Here is a 16,848-nt window from a genome sequence, read left to right as displayed (position 1 = left end):
TGGTGTTGTTCAGTGCGGCATGGTGTTGTTCAGTGCGGGATGGTGTTGTTCAGTGCGGGATGGTGTTGTTCAGTGCGGCATGGTGTTCAGTGCGGCATAATGTTGTTCAGTGCGGCATAATGTTGTTCAGTGCGGCATAATGTTGTTCAGTGCGGCATGGTGTTGTTCAGTGCGGCATAATGTTGTTCAGTGCGGGATGGTGTTGTTCAGTGCGGGATGGTGTTGTTCAGTGCGGGATGGTGTTGTTCAGTGCGGGATGGTGTTGTTCAGTGCGGCATGGTGTTGTTCAGTGCGGCATGGTGTTGTTCAGTGCGGCATGGTGTTGTTCAGTGCGGAATGGTGTTGTTCAGTGCGGGATGGTGTTGTTCAGTGCGGGATGGTGTTGTTCAGTGCGGGATGGTGTTGTTCAGTGCGGCATGGTGTTGTTCAGTGCGGCATGGTGTTGTTCGGCATGGTGTTGTTCAGTGCGGCATGGATTTGTTCAGTGCGGCATGGTGTTGTTCAGTGCGGGATGGTGTTCAGTGCGGGATGGTGTTGTTCAGTGCGGGATGGTGTTGTTCAGTGCGGCATGGTGTTGTTCAGTGCGGCATGGTGTTGTTCAGTGCGGCATAATGTTGTTCAGTGCGGCATAGTGTTGTTCAGTGCGGCATGGTGTTGTTCAGTGCGGCATGGTGTTGTTCAGTGCGGCATGGTGTTGTTCAGTGCGGCATGGTGTTGTTCAGTGCGGCATGGTGTTGTTCAGTGCGGCATGGTGTTGTTCAGTGCGGCATGGTGTTGTTCAGTGCGGCGTCGTGTTGTTCAGTGCAGCATGGTGTTGTTCAGTGCGGAATGGTGTTGTTCAGTGCGGCATGGTGTTGTTCAGTGCGGCATGGTGTTAAGTGCGGCATGGTGTTGTTCAGTGCGGCGTAATGTTGTTCAGTGCGGCGTAATGTTGTTCAGTGCGGCATGGTGTTGTTCAGTGCGGCATGGTGTTGTTCAGTGCGGCATGGTGTTGTTCAGTGCAGCATGGTGCTGTTCAGTGCGGCATGGTGCTGTTCAGTGCGGCATGGTGTTGTTCAGTGCGGCATGGTGTTGTTCAGTGCGGCATGGTGTTGTTCAGTGCGGCATGGTGTTGTTCAGTGCGGCATGGTGTTGTTCAGTGCGGCATGGTGTTGTTCAGTGCGGCATGGTGTTGTTCAGTGCGGCATGGTGTTTTTCAGTGCGGCATAATGTTGTTCAGTGCGGCATAATGTTGTTCAGTGCGGCATAATGTTGTTCAGTGCGGCATAATGTTGTTCAGTGCGGCATAATGTTGTTCAGTGCGGCATAATGTTGTTCAGTGCGGCATAATGTTGTTCAGTGCGGGATGGTGTTGTTCAGTGCGGCATGGTGTTGTTCAGTGCGGCATGGTGTTGTTCAGTGCGGCATGGTGTTGTTCAGTGCGGCATGGTGTTGTTCAGTGCGGCTTGGTGTTGTTCAGTGCGGCATGGTGTTGTTCAGTGCGGGATGGTGTTGTTCAGTGCGGGATGGTGTTGTTCAGTGCGGGATGGTGTTGTTCAGTGCGGCATGGTGTTCAGTGCGGCATAATGTTGTTCAGTGCGGCATGGTGTTGTTCAGTGCGGCATGGTGTTGTTCAGTGCGGCATAATGTTGTTCAGTGCGGCATAATGTTGTTCAGTGCGGCACCTAGCACCTAGAAGGTAAATAAATAGGAAGGAAGGACTCACCGGTGACGTCGTCGCCCACGTCCAAGCGTTGTACTTTGTATTTTCATCCTTCTGACAGTGGAAAACATATAGCCAACAAACACCGTGGAACCTAAACGAATGAAAGAAAACTATCATTTGGCCACAACCAACATTCACAGATACAACACAATGTGACGTGCGGTGTTGAGGTTAAAGGTTGAGTGAAGGGCCCTCGTTTTAAACTACTTTTTTGAAAAGGAGTGGGAACAAGTAAGACGTATTTAATTTATTTATTGGGAAGTAGTAAGACTTATTAAATTTATTTAATCTACTTTTCTTCCCAGGCAAAATTTGACGTGCTGCAATTCCAAATTTCCAAAGTGAATGAAGGAATGAAATCCTTTAAATTATGATTTTGTATAAATACTAGGCATAAACACAAAATCTACGGCACAAAATGGGCAGACTTTACTTGTTTGAAAAGGACTGGTTACAAGACAGACTTTTTTAATTTATTTAATGGGAAGAAGACTTATTTAGTTTAATTGATCTATTTTTGTTCCCTGGCAAAATTCGATTTGCTGCAATTCCAAATTTCCAAAGTGAATGAAGGAATGAAGTCGTTTAAATTATGATTTTGTATAAATACTAGGCATAGACACAAAATCTACGGCACAAAACGGGCAGACTTTACTTGTTTGAAGAGGACTGGTTGCAAGACAGACTTTTCTGATTTATTTAATGGGAAGAAGACTTATTTAGTTTATTTAATCTCTTTTTGTTGCCTGGCAAAATTGGATTTGCTGAAATTGTATTTTGCCAAATCTTGACTTGAGACCTGATAGGAAGTATTAAACGCTCAGTTAAATCGATACAAGTTGGTAATAAGAGCGAGTAATGTTGGTTGAAGCGATGAATGAAGGTTAAAAGCAATTTAAATTATGACTTTGTATAAATACTAGATATTAACAGAACATCTACTGCGCAAAATGGGCAGAGTTTACTTGTTTGAGAAGGAGTGGCTTATTTAAGTCTAAGATTTATTTAATCTGTTTGTTCCCAGGCAAAATTGGATGTGATGCAATTCCAAATTTCACCACATGATGGTGCCAAATTTTGACTTCATAGGACATATTCAACACTTAACTATTATGTTCAAGGTAATCAGATTTGTTTATTATTCTAATGGCCTTTTCAAAACTATTCTGGATTACTACTTTGGATCTATTCTACATTACTTGGCAACAACATACTCTGTAACAGATTAGGCAGTATAATCACATATGTTAACTTGAGAGTGCCCACACTCAATCTACTTATCGTGATGTGTTAAATCAATTACTGTTAGACATTATTATTCTGATAATCTACCAAATCTTTGAATTGAAGAATTTGTGATTTAATTAATAGCTTGTTGTTATGTTCAGGGTAATCAGACTTGTATATAATTCTAATGGCCTTCTTTTGAAAACTATTCTGAATTACAACTTTGGATCTTATATTACTTTGCAACAATATACTCGGTGACAGATTAGGCAGTATAATCACATATGTTAACTTCAGTGCCCACACTGTATTTATTTATGGTTATTTGTTAAATCAAGTACTGTTAGACATGAAATAGGAAGTGTTTAACATAAATGTTATGGCTACTCACCGTTGTAGCTCGCTCCTGGTCAATGATACGAGCCTCTTCTTGCAGTGGAAAACTTGCAGCCAACAAACACCGTGGAACCTAAAGGAATGAAATTAAACATTAACATTTCGCCTGGACCAATATTCACACGTACAACGCAACGCGGCTACACTTCTGCTAGCGCCTCAGCTACACGTTGCTATTACAAACGTAAATCTCTTTAAACACAATGAGTGTTACTTACCGTGTACGCTGTAGACGGTCCAGTTGCAAGCAGAAAATAAAGATATTTCTGTTGATATTCGTCGTTGCTCAGTGGCTCACGGCCATCGCGCCAACAGATTTGAATTTTGGTGGAAGTTCAGCCAATTACGTCATATCCGCGGCACATGACTGCGACGTAATACCCGCTTATCTGAAACGGCAGTTAAAAGTAGAGTTACATCAAGTTTTCTTTTTTAATCAACGCAATCATTTACAACCGTTGACCAGAAAGAATCGTCGAAATTCGACGTTCCCCCCAAACGCCACACTCACTCGCTTTTCAGGGCAACAAAAGTACTTCTTTTTAAAAACGATGAGTTGTACTTACCGTGTACGCTCTGGACGGTCCAGTTGCAAGCAGAAAATAAAAATATTTCTCTCGTTAGTCGTATGTTACCATCCGCTGTGTCTTTGTCAACATCGCCATTTTCCTACTTCCTGTTACGAGCCACGCCCACGGATTTAAATTCTGGCGGAAGAGCCCGCCCATTGGCGTCGTTTTCGCGTATAGCAAATCCGATTGGTTGGGAAGGGGGCGCGGTTATGCAGCCGAGGGGTCCTGTGATCGGTGGGATGTAAAGTAGGCGTCGACGTCACGTCCGCGTCACGTGACCACGACGTGGCAGACGTCATATAGCAACCGCTGTTTTGTTTAGTAGACTTACAGTTGTTATGCATTGACATAATGGCGCACACTCCAAATAGATTTAAATAAATTAAATAATTCTTCTGCCCACTCCCTTTTAAACAAGTTAACTCTCCCCGCGGATTTGAATTCCGGCGGAAGTTCTTACAGTTGTTATGCGTTGACATAATGGCGCACTGGTTAGCATGTCCACCTCTTAAGCATGATGTTGCGGGTTCGACGCCTGATCAATGTTAGCATGGAGTGAGCTGAAGTGCATGGCGCTGAAGATTTGAATCTTTGAAATGCGCTGAGGTCTGACGTATCAGGCAGAATGGTTTGCCATCACGTTCAACAAAAAATAGAAACTTTCCCACTCTGATAAAAACGTCCTGTGTTCATCTACATATTTTCGTTTTGCTGTGCATCTTTTCCCTGCCATTTCGAGAGCCCAATTGACACTAATAGTTTACTGGAATGTGTTTGCCCATCCTACTTTGTGGAATTTCACCACATGCGCTTTTGACGAAAATACTAAATTGAACTCAAGTGAAGCCAACACGCACAACCCCCCCCCCCCCACACACACACACACACACACACACACCTACACACACACACACAAATGTTGATATGAACATAAAAGAGCCGCATGCGGTTCGGGAGTTGCGGCTTGGCCAAACCTGTACTATACAACTTTATTTGTGTAAAATTTTCACAACAGCTGTCACACAAACAAAGCGGGAAAAACCGAAGACGTGCGTGTTCCGCCCACGCTGGATTTATTTGCACCTTTGAAAAGACACCGTATTGCCGCAGATGTGGCAAAGAGTACTTTTGGGCATCTGAGACGGAAGGATGTCCAAAGCATCACGTCACCTGCTCTGGTAGGAATGGTGGTGGGACGTTGAGGTCAACCGCTTTGGGGTTGGCTGAATCTTTGGTCGCAGGATGCCACACACTTGAAGACAGAAGCAGAAAAGCAGAGCTAAATGCAAAATGTACTCACCGGTGACTCCAATTTTTTCCCCCCCTGAAGAAATGGATGGACGGGTGGCCCCGGCTGGCCGGTGGGACTCTTGTTATTCTGACCCTTTTTAGTGCGCGTTTGGGGCAACAACCGTTTTTTGTGGCGCTCTCTTCTGGTTCAAGAGTGCCCTGCATGTGAATTTGCCTTTCCTGCCTTCTGATTGGATGAGCGCCGGTGTGACGCGGTGCCTCTGTCACCGTGGCGGGGGGTATACGTCGGCATCGGAGCGTCTGCCAACGTCTGAGACCGGCTGGCAGTGTATCGGAGGTGTCGAGTGCGGTGCCGCTGGAGCTCACTCACCAGCTGGTGTTAGGGCCACAGAATGAAGGCCAAGGAGAAGACTAGAAAGAGAAACAGAAACTTCTCCTCCAATTGTTTGATTTGTCTCTTCTGAGCTTCGATGAATTCTTTCAGCTCTTTGTTCCTCTAGGACGGACAAATGGAAAGTAGCCTTCAAAAGCCAGTAAGCGTGCAAGTAAGTGCCGGGCTGGCTTTGGGCCCTTACCTGTTGCGCGCTGTGCAGCAGATCCATTCTCTCTTGGAGGATGCAAGCGTCGCGCTCCCTCAACTCCCACATCAGGGCTCGCTTCCATTGGTCCACGGCGCTCCTAAGCTCTTGTCTCTGATCCGCCGTCAGCACGTCATTCACGCCAGCGTGGCTGGCTTTTTCGCCGTCCGTGGCGGGGCAGTCCCGCTGCGGTAGCGCCTCGTACAACATGGCCTCCAGCTCCATGATCCTCTGGGCCGCAATCCTCGTCCATCAGTAGTCCGGCGGGAGATTTGAGGGCGGCTTACCTTATGAGCCTGGTCCATGGAACGCTTCCTGAAGTCCAACTCTTCATCCAGGTAGCCCTTCTGGTTGCAGAACATATCCTAGCACAGCTCAAGGTCAGAATTGTTGGGGCACATTGCCCCGAGTTCCCCTTGGCTGATGTCGCGTGTCTGTCTACCTTCTCACTTTCAATGTCCAACATCTTCTGTTGAAGTGCTGACTTGGTCACTTTGATGTATTCTAACCACTGAGGAAAGGCTGCTGTCACATAAGCAGAATGCGAGAGCGTGCGTGGACGTGCGCGTTACCTTCTCGGCTAGGGTGGGAAGGGTCCTGGCGTGAATCACGACCACCTGCTCCTCGTTGGTGAGATTCTGCAAGAGCCCAAAGGCACAGCGTCAACAAGGTTCTTTCAGCGCAAAGCCTTCCAAAAGTCACATTTGAGCCGCCGAGTCTCGTGGAGTGCGAACATAAGGAGTTCGACATACACTTACGGCGTTATCGCCCAGGATGTCCAGCTTCTTCATCAGATCACTGATGACGATGTCCTGGGGAAAGGCGCAAGGAGCAATGTAAGGTGTTCTGGGACCTCAGGTTAAGGTTAGGGTTGCGAGGGACGCCTTACGTACGCTCACGCCGTCGGCCTCGCAGTAGATCTGCAAAGGGCTGAGGCCGTCTGGGAAACGGACTTGCAGAAACTTCAAGACGGGGGAGCGCCACTCCCTCTCCTGAAAGGCAGAGGCATGCATCCGTCCGTCCGTCCGTCCGTCCGTCCGTCACATCTCTGGCCTCAAAACGCTTGTGCGAGTCTTCCCACCTCCAGCTCCAGGATGCGGAACTCAAGCAGTTCGTTTTGGTCTCGGATATCCTGGATGTGCTCTTTCAGACGCGCTTCTTCCGCCTCCATCCGCCTGACCTGAAAAGACAGTCAGACCTCATCTGCGGGGCTTCCGGACGGGTGTGACGCCAAGCGACTCCGCCCAGCGCCTTTCTTTCCGTCACCTTTTCGGCCAACTGCTGATTGCTCTGACGCAGCAGCTGCTTCTCCTCCACCCACTTGACATTCTAGAAGAGACAAACGCGTGGACAGCTTTGGAATGTTGTGTCATTTTCATCCACAAATTCTTTGGTTGACTGGAAAATGACATTTGCTTTTCTCCACATTTTCCCAGCCACGTTCAGGGGGGGGGGGTGTTGGTCCAGTAATGCCAGACGAATGAGTGACTGAAGAATGTAGCTATTTTGTCTGAGAAAAAGGTGTGCTCATTGATAAGCTTACCTGTCCTTGTTGCTTCAGCGCTGACTCCAGATCTGCTACTCTGCTTTGATAGTGACCCATTTCTACTGTCATGTAACATGGGGGGAAGAGATGGTGCAAATGGTAAAATATGGATTGTTCACAGGAATAAATTGGCAGAGCTGAAATTCCAAATTTGTCCAAAAGATGGCGCCAGACCAAAACATGAGACCAAAAAAGGGGCCAAAATAAGCTAAGCAAGTTAAAATAGAAATAAAACAGGAACACGGTGTCGGATTGTGAGTCACGCATGGACGCACAAATGTGATTTTTACTTTTTTTTTTTTCCCAATGATCATCGTCACACACACATCTGGGTGTGGTGAAATTTGTCCTCTGCATTTAACCCATCCCCATGTGATTTTGATCCATCCCCTGGGGGAGAGGGGAGCAGTGAGCAGCAGCGGTGCCGCGCTCGGGAATCATTTGGTGATCTAACCCCCCAATTCCAACCCTTAATGCTGAGTGCCAAGCAGGGAGGCAATGGGTCCCATTTTTATAGTCTTTGGTATGACCCGGCCGGGGTTTGCTTGGCTAAAAATGTATTCTGTAACAGCTTAAAGCAATATTGTTAGTCAATTCGATCAAGGGACCCGTCACTATGAGAATAGTGGCGTGACATAAATTGTTTGGAGAAGCACAAATGTGATTTTTACTTCTTGATTTCTTTGCTTGGCTAAAAATTGATTCCCTCTTTCATGAACTGTGTTTTGCAATCGAATTGTTCTGGGATTGAATGATTTTATTAACACGGGTATCAGTGGGTGAAATTGTTCGGTTTCTGGAGTGATTAAGATTTGTAATTCTATTTCATGTTTCTTCAATAAATGTGTTGTTTATATTCATCTACTTTGTTGTGCGCTGATTTGTACTGAATGTACAATCGATGGTTCGGGGTTGATTTGACAATTTGATTAATGTGCGGGGGGTTATTATGGTATAACATAGGACCGTAATAAATAAAAGTAACATCAGACAATTTTAGAGAATTGAATAACTTTCGTAGTTATTTGAGACACGAGTGAATTTCAATCCGTTTGAAAGTTTGCTTCGTCTGAATAAATTAACGGAAGTGTTTGAATCGGATTATCGGTTTGGTGTAGAACTGAAAGTAATTTAATTATTTGAAGGGCGCAGGCCCGTTTCCCCTTTTGACGGGCCGCGTAAAAAGTAACTCCGAACATGTTAGAGAATTAAATAACTTTCGTAGATATTTAAGGGAAGAGTGATTATTGAAAGAGGTGCGTTTGACACTACCATCAGCTTTTCTCTGGTCTGAAAGGAGGAGGAGGGAGGCTCCTCCTCCTCCTTTCAGACCAGAGAACACCCGAGGCTGGGTGAGAACGGGGAGGCTGCGACCCGGCCGGGGGTTGCGGGAAGGGGCGCCACCTTGATCTCCTTCTCGGCGTCGTAGTCCCCTCCGCTGGTCTGGGCTAGCAGAGCGTAGGCTCGTTGCAGCGCTTGATATTCTTGCGTCAGCTGGCGGTAGCGAAGCTCCGCCTCCTCATGCACACACCAATGCAACACAGCACTAGTACCAGAATCAGTCAGACCGGCGACAAAGCACCCGCGACGCAAAGACGAGTCCGATTCCAGGCTGAAGAGGAATGTTTGGCGCCAATACGCTGGCAGAAATGGCGGGCTACCTCTTCGGGTTCCGTGTCGGGGGTTCTGTCGGTGTGAAAAGACAAGGACGATCCGTCCGAGTCCACCAACACGTCTTCGTCGTAGCCGTAAAATGTTTCGATGACCTGCGGGCGCGGAAGCAAACATCTCTCTGAACAAACTGAAGCGACACCTCACGATGAATCGACGAGAGGAACGATAGCGAGAAAAAGGCCATTTCATCTTGCGCAACACCAAGCAGCCGCAAACAAACAGACTCACCTTGCAGGACCTCACGCTTTGTTCCTCCTCAGAGATTCTCGACGTCGGTATCGTAGCAGCAAATCTCTCTCCTGTCGACACAAATAATCCGCCTTTGAGATTCTTTGGATGCAAAGGGAACGAACGGCTCCGGCGCAGAAACAAACGCGACTCACGATGACATTTCTGACATGAGCTCCTGTCTCCAGAGCCTGAAAAACCCGTCACCGGCGATGATTGGAGGGACGCTCGTCTTTTCCAAAAGTGACAACTACAGGGTGTGTCAGGGTTTTCCAGATTATCTTTATCGTATGATTATGTTGCTTTGACTTTGACTGCAACCTGTAATAAATAATATTATTTATCCCTTATTTATCCCTATCGCTTATCCCTTCCTACACAAAGTCGTAAAACATCCCTTGCTATGTTTTGACTAGAGGTCAAGGGCTTTCTCTATTCAATCCACTCTTACACCCACCCTGTTTCTCTTAATAAAAATGCTCGTGCGGGAGCCGAGAGTCAGACTTCATTCGTACAACGGATGGACTCTCCACCTGCAGGTGTCCAAAAGAACTTACTTGTCTCCCGTGTGGTTCTTGCAAAATAAGTTGGAGCGAGCGCAACTCTAACAGGGTGCATTTTGCCACTAGCTGCCTACGGACAATGACGTCGCGCTCGCGGCTCATGGTTGACGGGCTGAGCAGCCGGGCGAGTCCGTCGTTTTCAGCGCACAGCGAGTGGCAAAGGCGCTGACAAAACGGGAGCTTTGAGCTGCTGAAAACGGCAAAACAAGTCTAAAGCGTGTTCAAACGCGTGCGCACAATGCTCCTGCTTGAAAGGTCGGAGTTTAAGGGGCCAATTTTTTGGATGGCGGCCGCCGGCCAAGCTTTGGACGGAAAAGGTTTCCTGGCGACAGCGAGCGAGCGCGGCGCTGCCGTACGTGCACCGAGTCACCTGCCTGAAGACCTTGGACAAGTCGTCGATGATGTGCCGCTGCTCCACAACTTGAAGGAACTCCATTTCACCGTCCTGCTGGCCGCAACCGCGCTCCAGGTCATTGAGCGAACTAGGCCTTCTCTGTGGAACACAAATGCAGTGGACTCTGTTGGCACGCCGCCGTTGTCCGCGTCGACTTACCAAGCTTGCCATCTCCTCGTTCTCCTGGGTGACAAAGCGCACTTTGTTTTCAAGGCGACACAGCACCAGTGAGAGTTCTTCATTCTTCCTGCTCAGGCGTTTGTTTTTGTACAGGAGTGGCAGAAACTGGCTTTCTGTTTCTCTCAGTCGCTTAAGCTGCAAGCATGAAGTGCGGGATGCGAAAGACGCACAACACGCGGGCCAGAACGTATCCATTCCTTTTGCATCGGTTTGAACGGAATCGTGGCTTTGGCTCCCAATAAAAGACATCTACCAGGCAACCGACTCGCCGCGCCGCTCAACTAATAAGCAAGCGCAATGGGTGCCTCGCTGGATGGCGCGCATCAAACGTAGCGCAAACCTTCAAGCGTGCCGTCAATAAATTACCAGTTCATTGCGCTCTTCAGAAAGCAGGGCGTTTCGATCCTCCAGTTTCCTGATGACTGCGCTGAGCTCAGCGATTTTCAGATGAAACCTTCGCGTGTCCCGATCCTCCTGAGACTGAAAACGCCCCGCAACACACACACACAACCACTCGTTCAAAGTTCAAAACTGTTTTTGTGCTACCTTCCTCCAGCAACGAACTAAGTCATGCGTACTGCAAGTGTGTGATGAGGTGGCTTACGCTATGAAGAGGATTGCTAGTAGCGCCGTTGACCCCACTTCCAGGGTAGTTTAGGCCCGCCCTTTGGGAATCCCTCAGGGCAGCGATCTGCTGCTCGGCAGCCTGAGTCTGCAGCTGAAGGCGGTGGACGTGGCCGGCCCCAGGGATTTATCCAAAACACTAACCGCTCTGTCTTTCAGCTTGATCTCATCCATCTGGATGTACAAACGGGGAGCGCTCAGGCAGGCGGGCAAACTCATTTGCCAGAATTGTGACAAAAACAAAGAGAGCAACCGGCCAATTTTTATCTTGAATCGACTAGAACACCATTGCTGTGACAAAAGCGAAGCGAGCAACCGGACGTTTTCTTCTTGTGAAATAGAATAGAATAGAATGCCTTAGGTGTCATTGCACTGCAGGTATACAACGAAATTGGGAACATAGCCACGCACCGCGCATCTGATCAGTCCTACCAGTCGGCGGATCTCCCTCTCGCAGTCTCTCTTGGTTCGGCTCAGCTCCTCCCGATGCTGGTGATGAGCCGATCGGAGCTCGGCCGCTCGGGACTGCCAGGCCTGCTGGGCCGCTGCCAGGGCTTCTTCCGCGCTCCTGGTGGAGGCGACACCGCTCGGTCTCCCGACACCGCCGCGTCTCCTCCACTTCCGCCAGCAAAGCGCCCCCGCTCCTCACCTGAGCAGACATTGCGCCACATCGGGCCGTTGAGACCGCAACGGAGCGCCGCGACGCTTACTGAGGACAAGCTACACAATACGGTAGCGGCCGCATCGGAGCCCGACGTGGCGTGCGGATAGTCAGACACGGATTGAGCGGATCACCTTGTCCATGGAGCCGTCCCTCAGGCTGAGGACCAAGGCATTCAGTCGCTGGATCTCTCCATCTTTGATTTTGATCACTCTCATCAGCTCCATTTCATGCTGCCGCAGTAATGTCTCCCTGGTAACGGCTAACTCTTTCTGCTTCTCCTCATGGAGTTTGCTTTTGAGTTCCGTCATGGCGGCGGTGGCACGGTGGTGCTCCGCCCGCAGGTCCTGACTTCTCTCTCTCTCCAGACAGCTGACCTGACATGACTTAGACAAACTTTATTGTCATCTTGTCTGCACATGGTGCATACAAAACGAAATTTCGTTGCACACGGCTTACAACAAAGTAGTGATATTGCAGTTGAATAGAAGTAACATATCCTATGAAAATATATATATACATATACTGTATATATATATATATTACAAATAAGTATAAAGTGCAGCAGTGCTAATTATGCAATAGTGCAAGTAGGCAAAACAGTATTCAAGAGTGTGCAGAGGAATGCTAAACCATGTATTAAACTTCTATTTAAAGGGTTTACACAAGTTCAGTAAAGTTGGTAGTGCGAGATAGTGCAAGATAGAGGTCCGTAGTGTCATAAAGTACAGTTCTGTGAATGTGTGATGCAGAGTTCAGTTTAGAGCTCAACAGTTCTAATGTTCAACAGTCTGATGACAGCAGGGAAAAAGCTGTTGCAGAACCTGGTGGACCTGCAGCGGATTGTGCGAAACCTCTTCCCAGAGGGCAGCAGGGAGAACAGTCCATGGTGGGGGTGTGATGGGTCATTGATGATGTTACGGGCACGGGACATGCAGCGCTGAGATGAAATGTCCTGAATGGAGGGAAGAGGAGCCCCTATGATCCTCTCTGCTGTCCTCACCACTCTCCTCACGTTCTTCCAATCGGAGGCGGTGCAGCCTCCACACCACACAGAGAGTCAGCTTGTCAGAATGCTCTCTATGGTGCTCCTGTAGAACGTCCTCATGATGGGTGGGGGCAGGTGGGCTCTCCTCATCCTCCGCAGGAAGTACAAGCGCTTCTGTGCCCTCTTGATCAGTGCCGTAGTGTTCATAGTCCAGGTGAGGTCTTCTGTGATGTGGACCCCCAGGAATTTGGTGCTGCTGACCACCTCCACAGCTGAGCTGTTGATGATCAGTGGAGCGTGGTGAGGCTGTTTTTTTCTGAAGTCGACGATGATCTCCTTCATCTTCTCCACATTCAGGATCAGGCTGTTGTCTCTGCACCAGCCCACCAGCTGCTCCACCTCCTCTCTGTAGTCCAGGTCGTTGTTGTCTCTGATGAGCCCCACCGCCGTTGTGTCGTCTGCGAACTTCACGATGTGATTGGTGGTGAACCTGGGGACGCAGTCGTGTGTCATCAGGGTGAACAGCAGGGGGCTCAGGACGCAGCCCTGAGGGGAGCCTGTGCTGAGGGTGATGACATCAGAGGTGTTCTGTCCGACCCGGACTGACTGAGGTCTGTTGGTGAGGAAGTCTAGCAGCCAGTTGCGAAGGGGGGTGTTGAAGCCCAGGTGTTCCAATTTTCCTACTAGATGCTGTGGGATGATGGTGTTAAACGCTGAGCTGAAGTCCAGGAACAGCATCCGAACATGGGTGTTCTTCTCCTCCAGGTGAGCCAGGCTCAGGTGAAGAACGGAGGAGATGGCGTCCTGAGTGGAGCGGTTTTGCCGGTCGGCAAACTGGAACGGGTCAAATAATGGGGGGAGTCTGGAAACGATGTGATCTTTAAGCAGCCGTTCGAAGCACTTCATCATGACCGGAGTCAGTGCAACAGGCCGGTAATCATTAAATGAGGTGATTTGAGGTTTCTTCGGCACCGGAATGATGGAGGCAGTCTTAAAGCACGCTGGCACTGTGGCTTGGCCCAGCGAGGTGTTAAAAATGTCTGTGATGACCCCAGCCAGCTGACTTGCACATTCCCTGAACACACGCCCAGGAATGTTGTCGGGGCCAGGGGCCTTACGGGGGTTGACTCTCCTCAGGGTCTTCAACACATCGGCGGAGTCAAGGCAGAGTACCTCCTCTTCCTGATGGGGGACAGTTTTAACTGCTGGAGTGCCGTTTAGTGCCTCGAACCTCCCAAAGAAGTTATTTAGACCATTTAGAAAGTCAGCATCAACTTCACCCACCGGGGGGGGAGGGTGAGTTGTAGTCTGTAATCGCCCGTATGCCTTGCCACATACTCCTGGTGTTGTTGGCGTCGTGGAAACGATCCTGAATTTTTCGACTGTGGTCTCGCTTCGCTACCCTGATGGCACGGTTCAAGTTGGCTCTCGCTGTCCTCAGTGTCTCCTTGTCGCCAGACTTGAAGGCAGAGTTCCGCGCTCGTAGCGTTTGACGTACCTCCTCAGTCATCCAGGGTCGTTGGTTGCCCCGGGTGATGATATTCTTAGTGGTGCTGACGTCCTCGGTGCATTTGTTGACGTAGGCTGACACAGTCATGGCACACGCAAGTCAAATCTACATCGGGGAAACTGGGAGGGAGGGAGGGAGGGAGGGCGGGAGGGAGGCAAGCAGGGAGGCAGGCAGGCAGGGAGGCAGGCAGGGAGGCAGGCAGGGAAGCAGGCAGGGAGGAAGGCAGTGTCTGTCTGTTGAGGTTTTCACCTTGTTCTTCTCCTGCTGAAGTTCTAACTGGACGTCCATCAGTTTGGCTCTCAGCTCGTCATTGGCGGCCTGAAAGGCGTCCGTTCGCTCCGCCTTGACCCGCCCTGCCGGAGCTCGTTTGGACATCTATTACTCGAGTCTCGCCCGGTCGTCAGTCAGAGATCACAACATTTGTACCTGGAGAGCACAAACGCAGCGCTGTTTTCCACTGGCTTCGGACTCAACTTCAATCGGTACCGTAACGTACAACATCATAAACATAGATCTAGCTTGACTTATTCATTGAATAAATGCATTTGGTTCTTCAAAACTGCATCACGCAACATAGCGTGACCGAGACGGCCGTTATCCACCTGCGTGAAGTTATTTGGTGAAATGAATGAGATGTTTAAGACACCATCGTTCTGTCTCTATGTAGATGAAGGGAAATAATCGATTGCTGAAGGTCCAAAGGTGTTGTGATAAACAAATAAACATATTAGTGACATATTTGTGATAAACATATTAGGCAGGATAATCACATATGTTAACTTGACTGCCCACACTGTATTTATTTATGGTTATTTGTTAAATCGAGTACTGTTAGACATGAAACAGGAAGTGTTTAACATAAATGGACGACGAAAGGGGTACTCACCATTGTAGCTCCTGCTGGTCAATGATACGAGCCTCTTCTTGCAGTGGAAAACATACAGCCAACAAACACCGTGGAACCTAAAGGAAGGAAATTAAACATTAACATTTAGCCTCAACCAACATTCACAGATACAACGCAACGCAAACTACACAAACATAAATCTTTTAAAACACAATGAGTTGTACTTACCGTGTACGCTCTAGACGGTCCACTTGCAAGCAGAAAATAAAGATATTTCTGTTGATAATCGTCGTGTTTGTATCCGTTGTCTCGCTCAAGGCCATTGCGCCCACAGATTTGAATTTTGGCCAGAGTTCAGCCTATTGACGTCATTTCCGCGGTGTAATACCCGCATATCTGAAACGGCAAAGTTAAGAGTAGAGTTAAATAAAGTTTTTAATCAACGCAATAATTTACAAACGTTGACCAGTCGAAATAATCGTCGAAATTTGGCGTCTGTGGCTGGAAGCAGACGCCGAGTTCGACGTTCCTCCCAAATGCCACACTGCCTCGCTTTTCAGGCCAACAAAAAAACATATTTTTCAAAACAATGAGTTGTAATTACCTTGTACGCTCTAGACGGTCAAGTTGCAAGCTGAAAACAAAAATATTTGTCTTGTTAGTCGTCGTGTTACTAACCGCTGTGTCTTGTTTGCCAGCATTGCCGCTTTCCTACTTCCTGTTGCAAGCCACGCCCACGGATTATAATTTTGCCATGAGTTCCGCCTATTGACGTCATGTCCGCGTCGCATGACTGCGACGTAATATTATCTAAAACTGTTTGTGCGGCATGGTGTTGTTCTGTGCGGTATTGTGTTATTCTGTGCGGCGTCGTGTTGTTCTGTGCGGCGTAGTGTTGTTCAGTGCGGCGTCGTGTTGTTCAGTGCGGCATGTTGTTGTTCAGTGCGGCATGTTGTTGTTCAGTGCGGCATGGTGTTGTTCAGTGCGGCATGGTGTTGTTCAGTGCGGCATGGTGTTGTTAAGTGCGGCATGGTGTTGTTCAGTGCGGCATGGTGTTGTTCAGTGCGGCATGGTGTTGTTCAGTGCGGGATGGTGTTGTTCAGTGCGGCATGGTGTTGTTCAGTGCGGCATGGTGTTGTTCAGTGCGGCATGGTGTTGTTCAGTGCGGCATAATATTGTTCAGTGCGGCGTAATGTTGTTCAGTGGGGCATGGTGTTGTTCAGTGCGGCATGGTGTTGTTCAGTGCGACATGATGTTGTTCAGTGCGGCATAATGTTGTTCAGTGCGGCATAATGTTGTTCAGTGCGGCATAATGTTGTTCAGTGCGGGATGGTGTTGTTCAGTGCGGCATGGTGTTGTTCAGTGCGGCATGGTGTTTTTCAGTGCGGCATGGTGTTGTTCAGTGCGGCATGGTGTTGTTCAGTGCGGCATGGTGTTGTTCAGTGCGGCATGGTGTTGTTCAGTGCGGCATGGTGTTGTTAAGTGCGGCATGGTGTTGTTCAGTGCGGCGTAATGTTGTTCAGTGGGGCATGGTGTTGTTCAGTGCGGCATGGTGTTGTTCAGTGCGGCATGGTGTTGTTCAGTGCGGCATGGTGTTGTTCAGTGCGGCATGGTGCTGTTCAGTGCGGCATGGTGTTGTTCAGTGCGGCATGGTGTTGTTCAGTGCGGCATGGTGTTGTTCAGTGCGGCATGGTGTTGTTCAGTGCGGCATGGTGTTGTTCAGTGCGGCATGGTGTTGTTCAGTGCGGCATGGTGTTGTTCAGTGCGGCATGGTGTAGTTCAGTGCGGCATGGTGTTGTTCAGTGCGGGATGGTGTTGTTCAGTGCGGCATGGTGTAGTTCAGTGCGGCATGGTGTTGTTCAGTGCGACATGATGTTGTTCAGTGCGGCATAATGTTGTTCAGT

The 16,848-nt window shown here is 48.7% G+C and overlaps 2 long non-coding RNA genes across 2 annotated transcripts; both read right to left on the bottom strand.

Annotated features, from left to right (window-relative positions):
- Positions 1 to 1,716: 1,716 nt before the first annotated feature.
- Positions 1,717 to 3,656, bottom strand: LOC125990236 (uncharacterized). The gene is made up of 3 exons (XR_007488854.2): positions 3,547 to 3,656; positions 3,324 to 3,401; positions 1,717 to 1,796 (listed from the first exon to the last, which is right to left on the bottom strand). It is a non-coding gene; the product is annotated as an uncharacterized lncRNA (long non-coding RNA).
- Positions 3,657 to 6,772: 3,116 nt separating this feature from the next.
- Positions 6,773 to 8,541, bottom strand: LOC125990110 (uncharacterized). Its single transcript, XR_011086026.1, has 3 exons — positions 7,273 to 8,541; positions 6,996 to 7,058; positions 6,773 to 6,909 (listed from the first exon to the last, which is right to left on the bottom strand). It is a non-coding gene; the product is annotated as an uncharacterized lncRNA (long non-coding RNA).
- Between the last annotated feature and the right edge of the window lie 8,307 nt (positions 8,542 to 16,848).

The sequence above is a fragment of the Syngnathus scovelli genome, chromosome 20 (genome assembly GCF_024217435.2).
Source record: "Syngnathus scovelli strain Florida chromosome 20, RoL_Ssco_1.2, whole genome shotgun sequence".
Lineage (NCBI taxonomy): Eukaryota > Metazoa > Chordata > Actinopteri > Syngnathiformes > Syngnathidae > Syngnathus > Syngnathus scovelli.
This window is presented reverse-complemented; position numbering and strand designations above follow the sequence as displayed.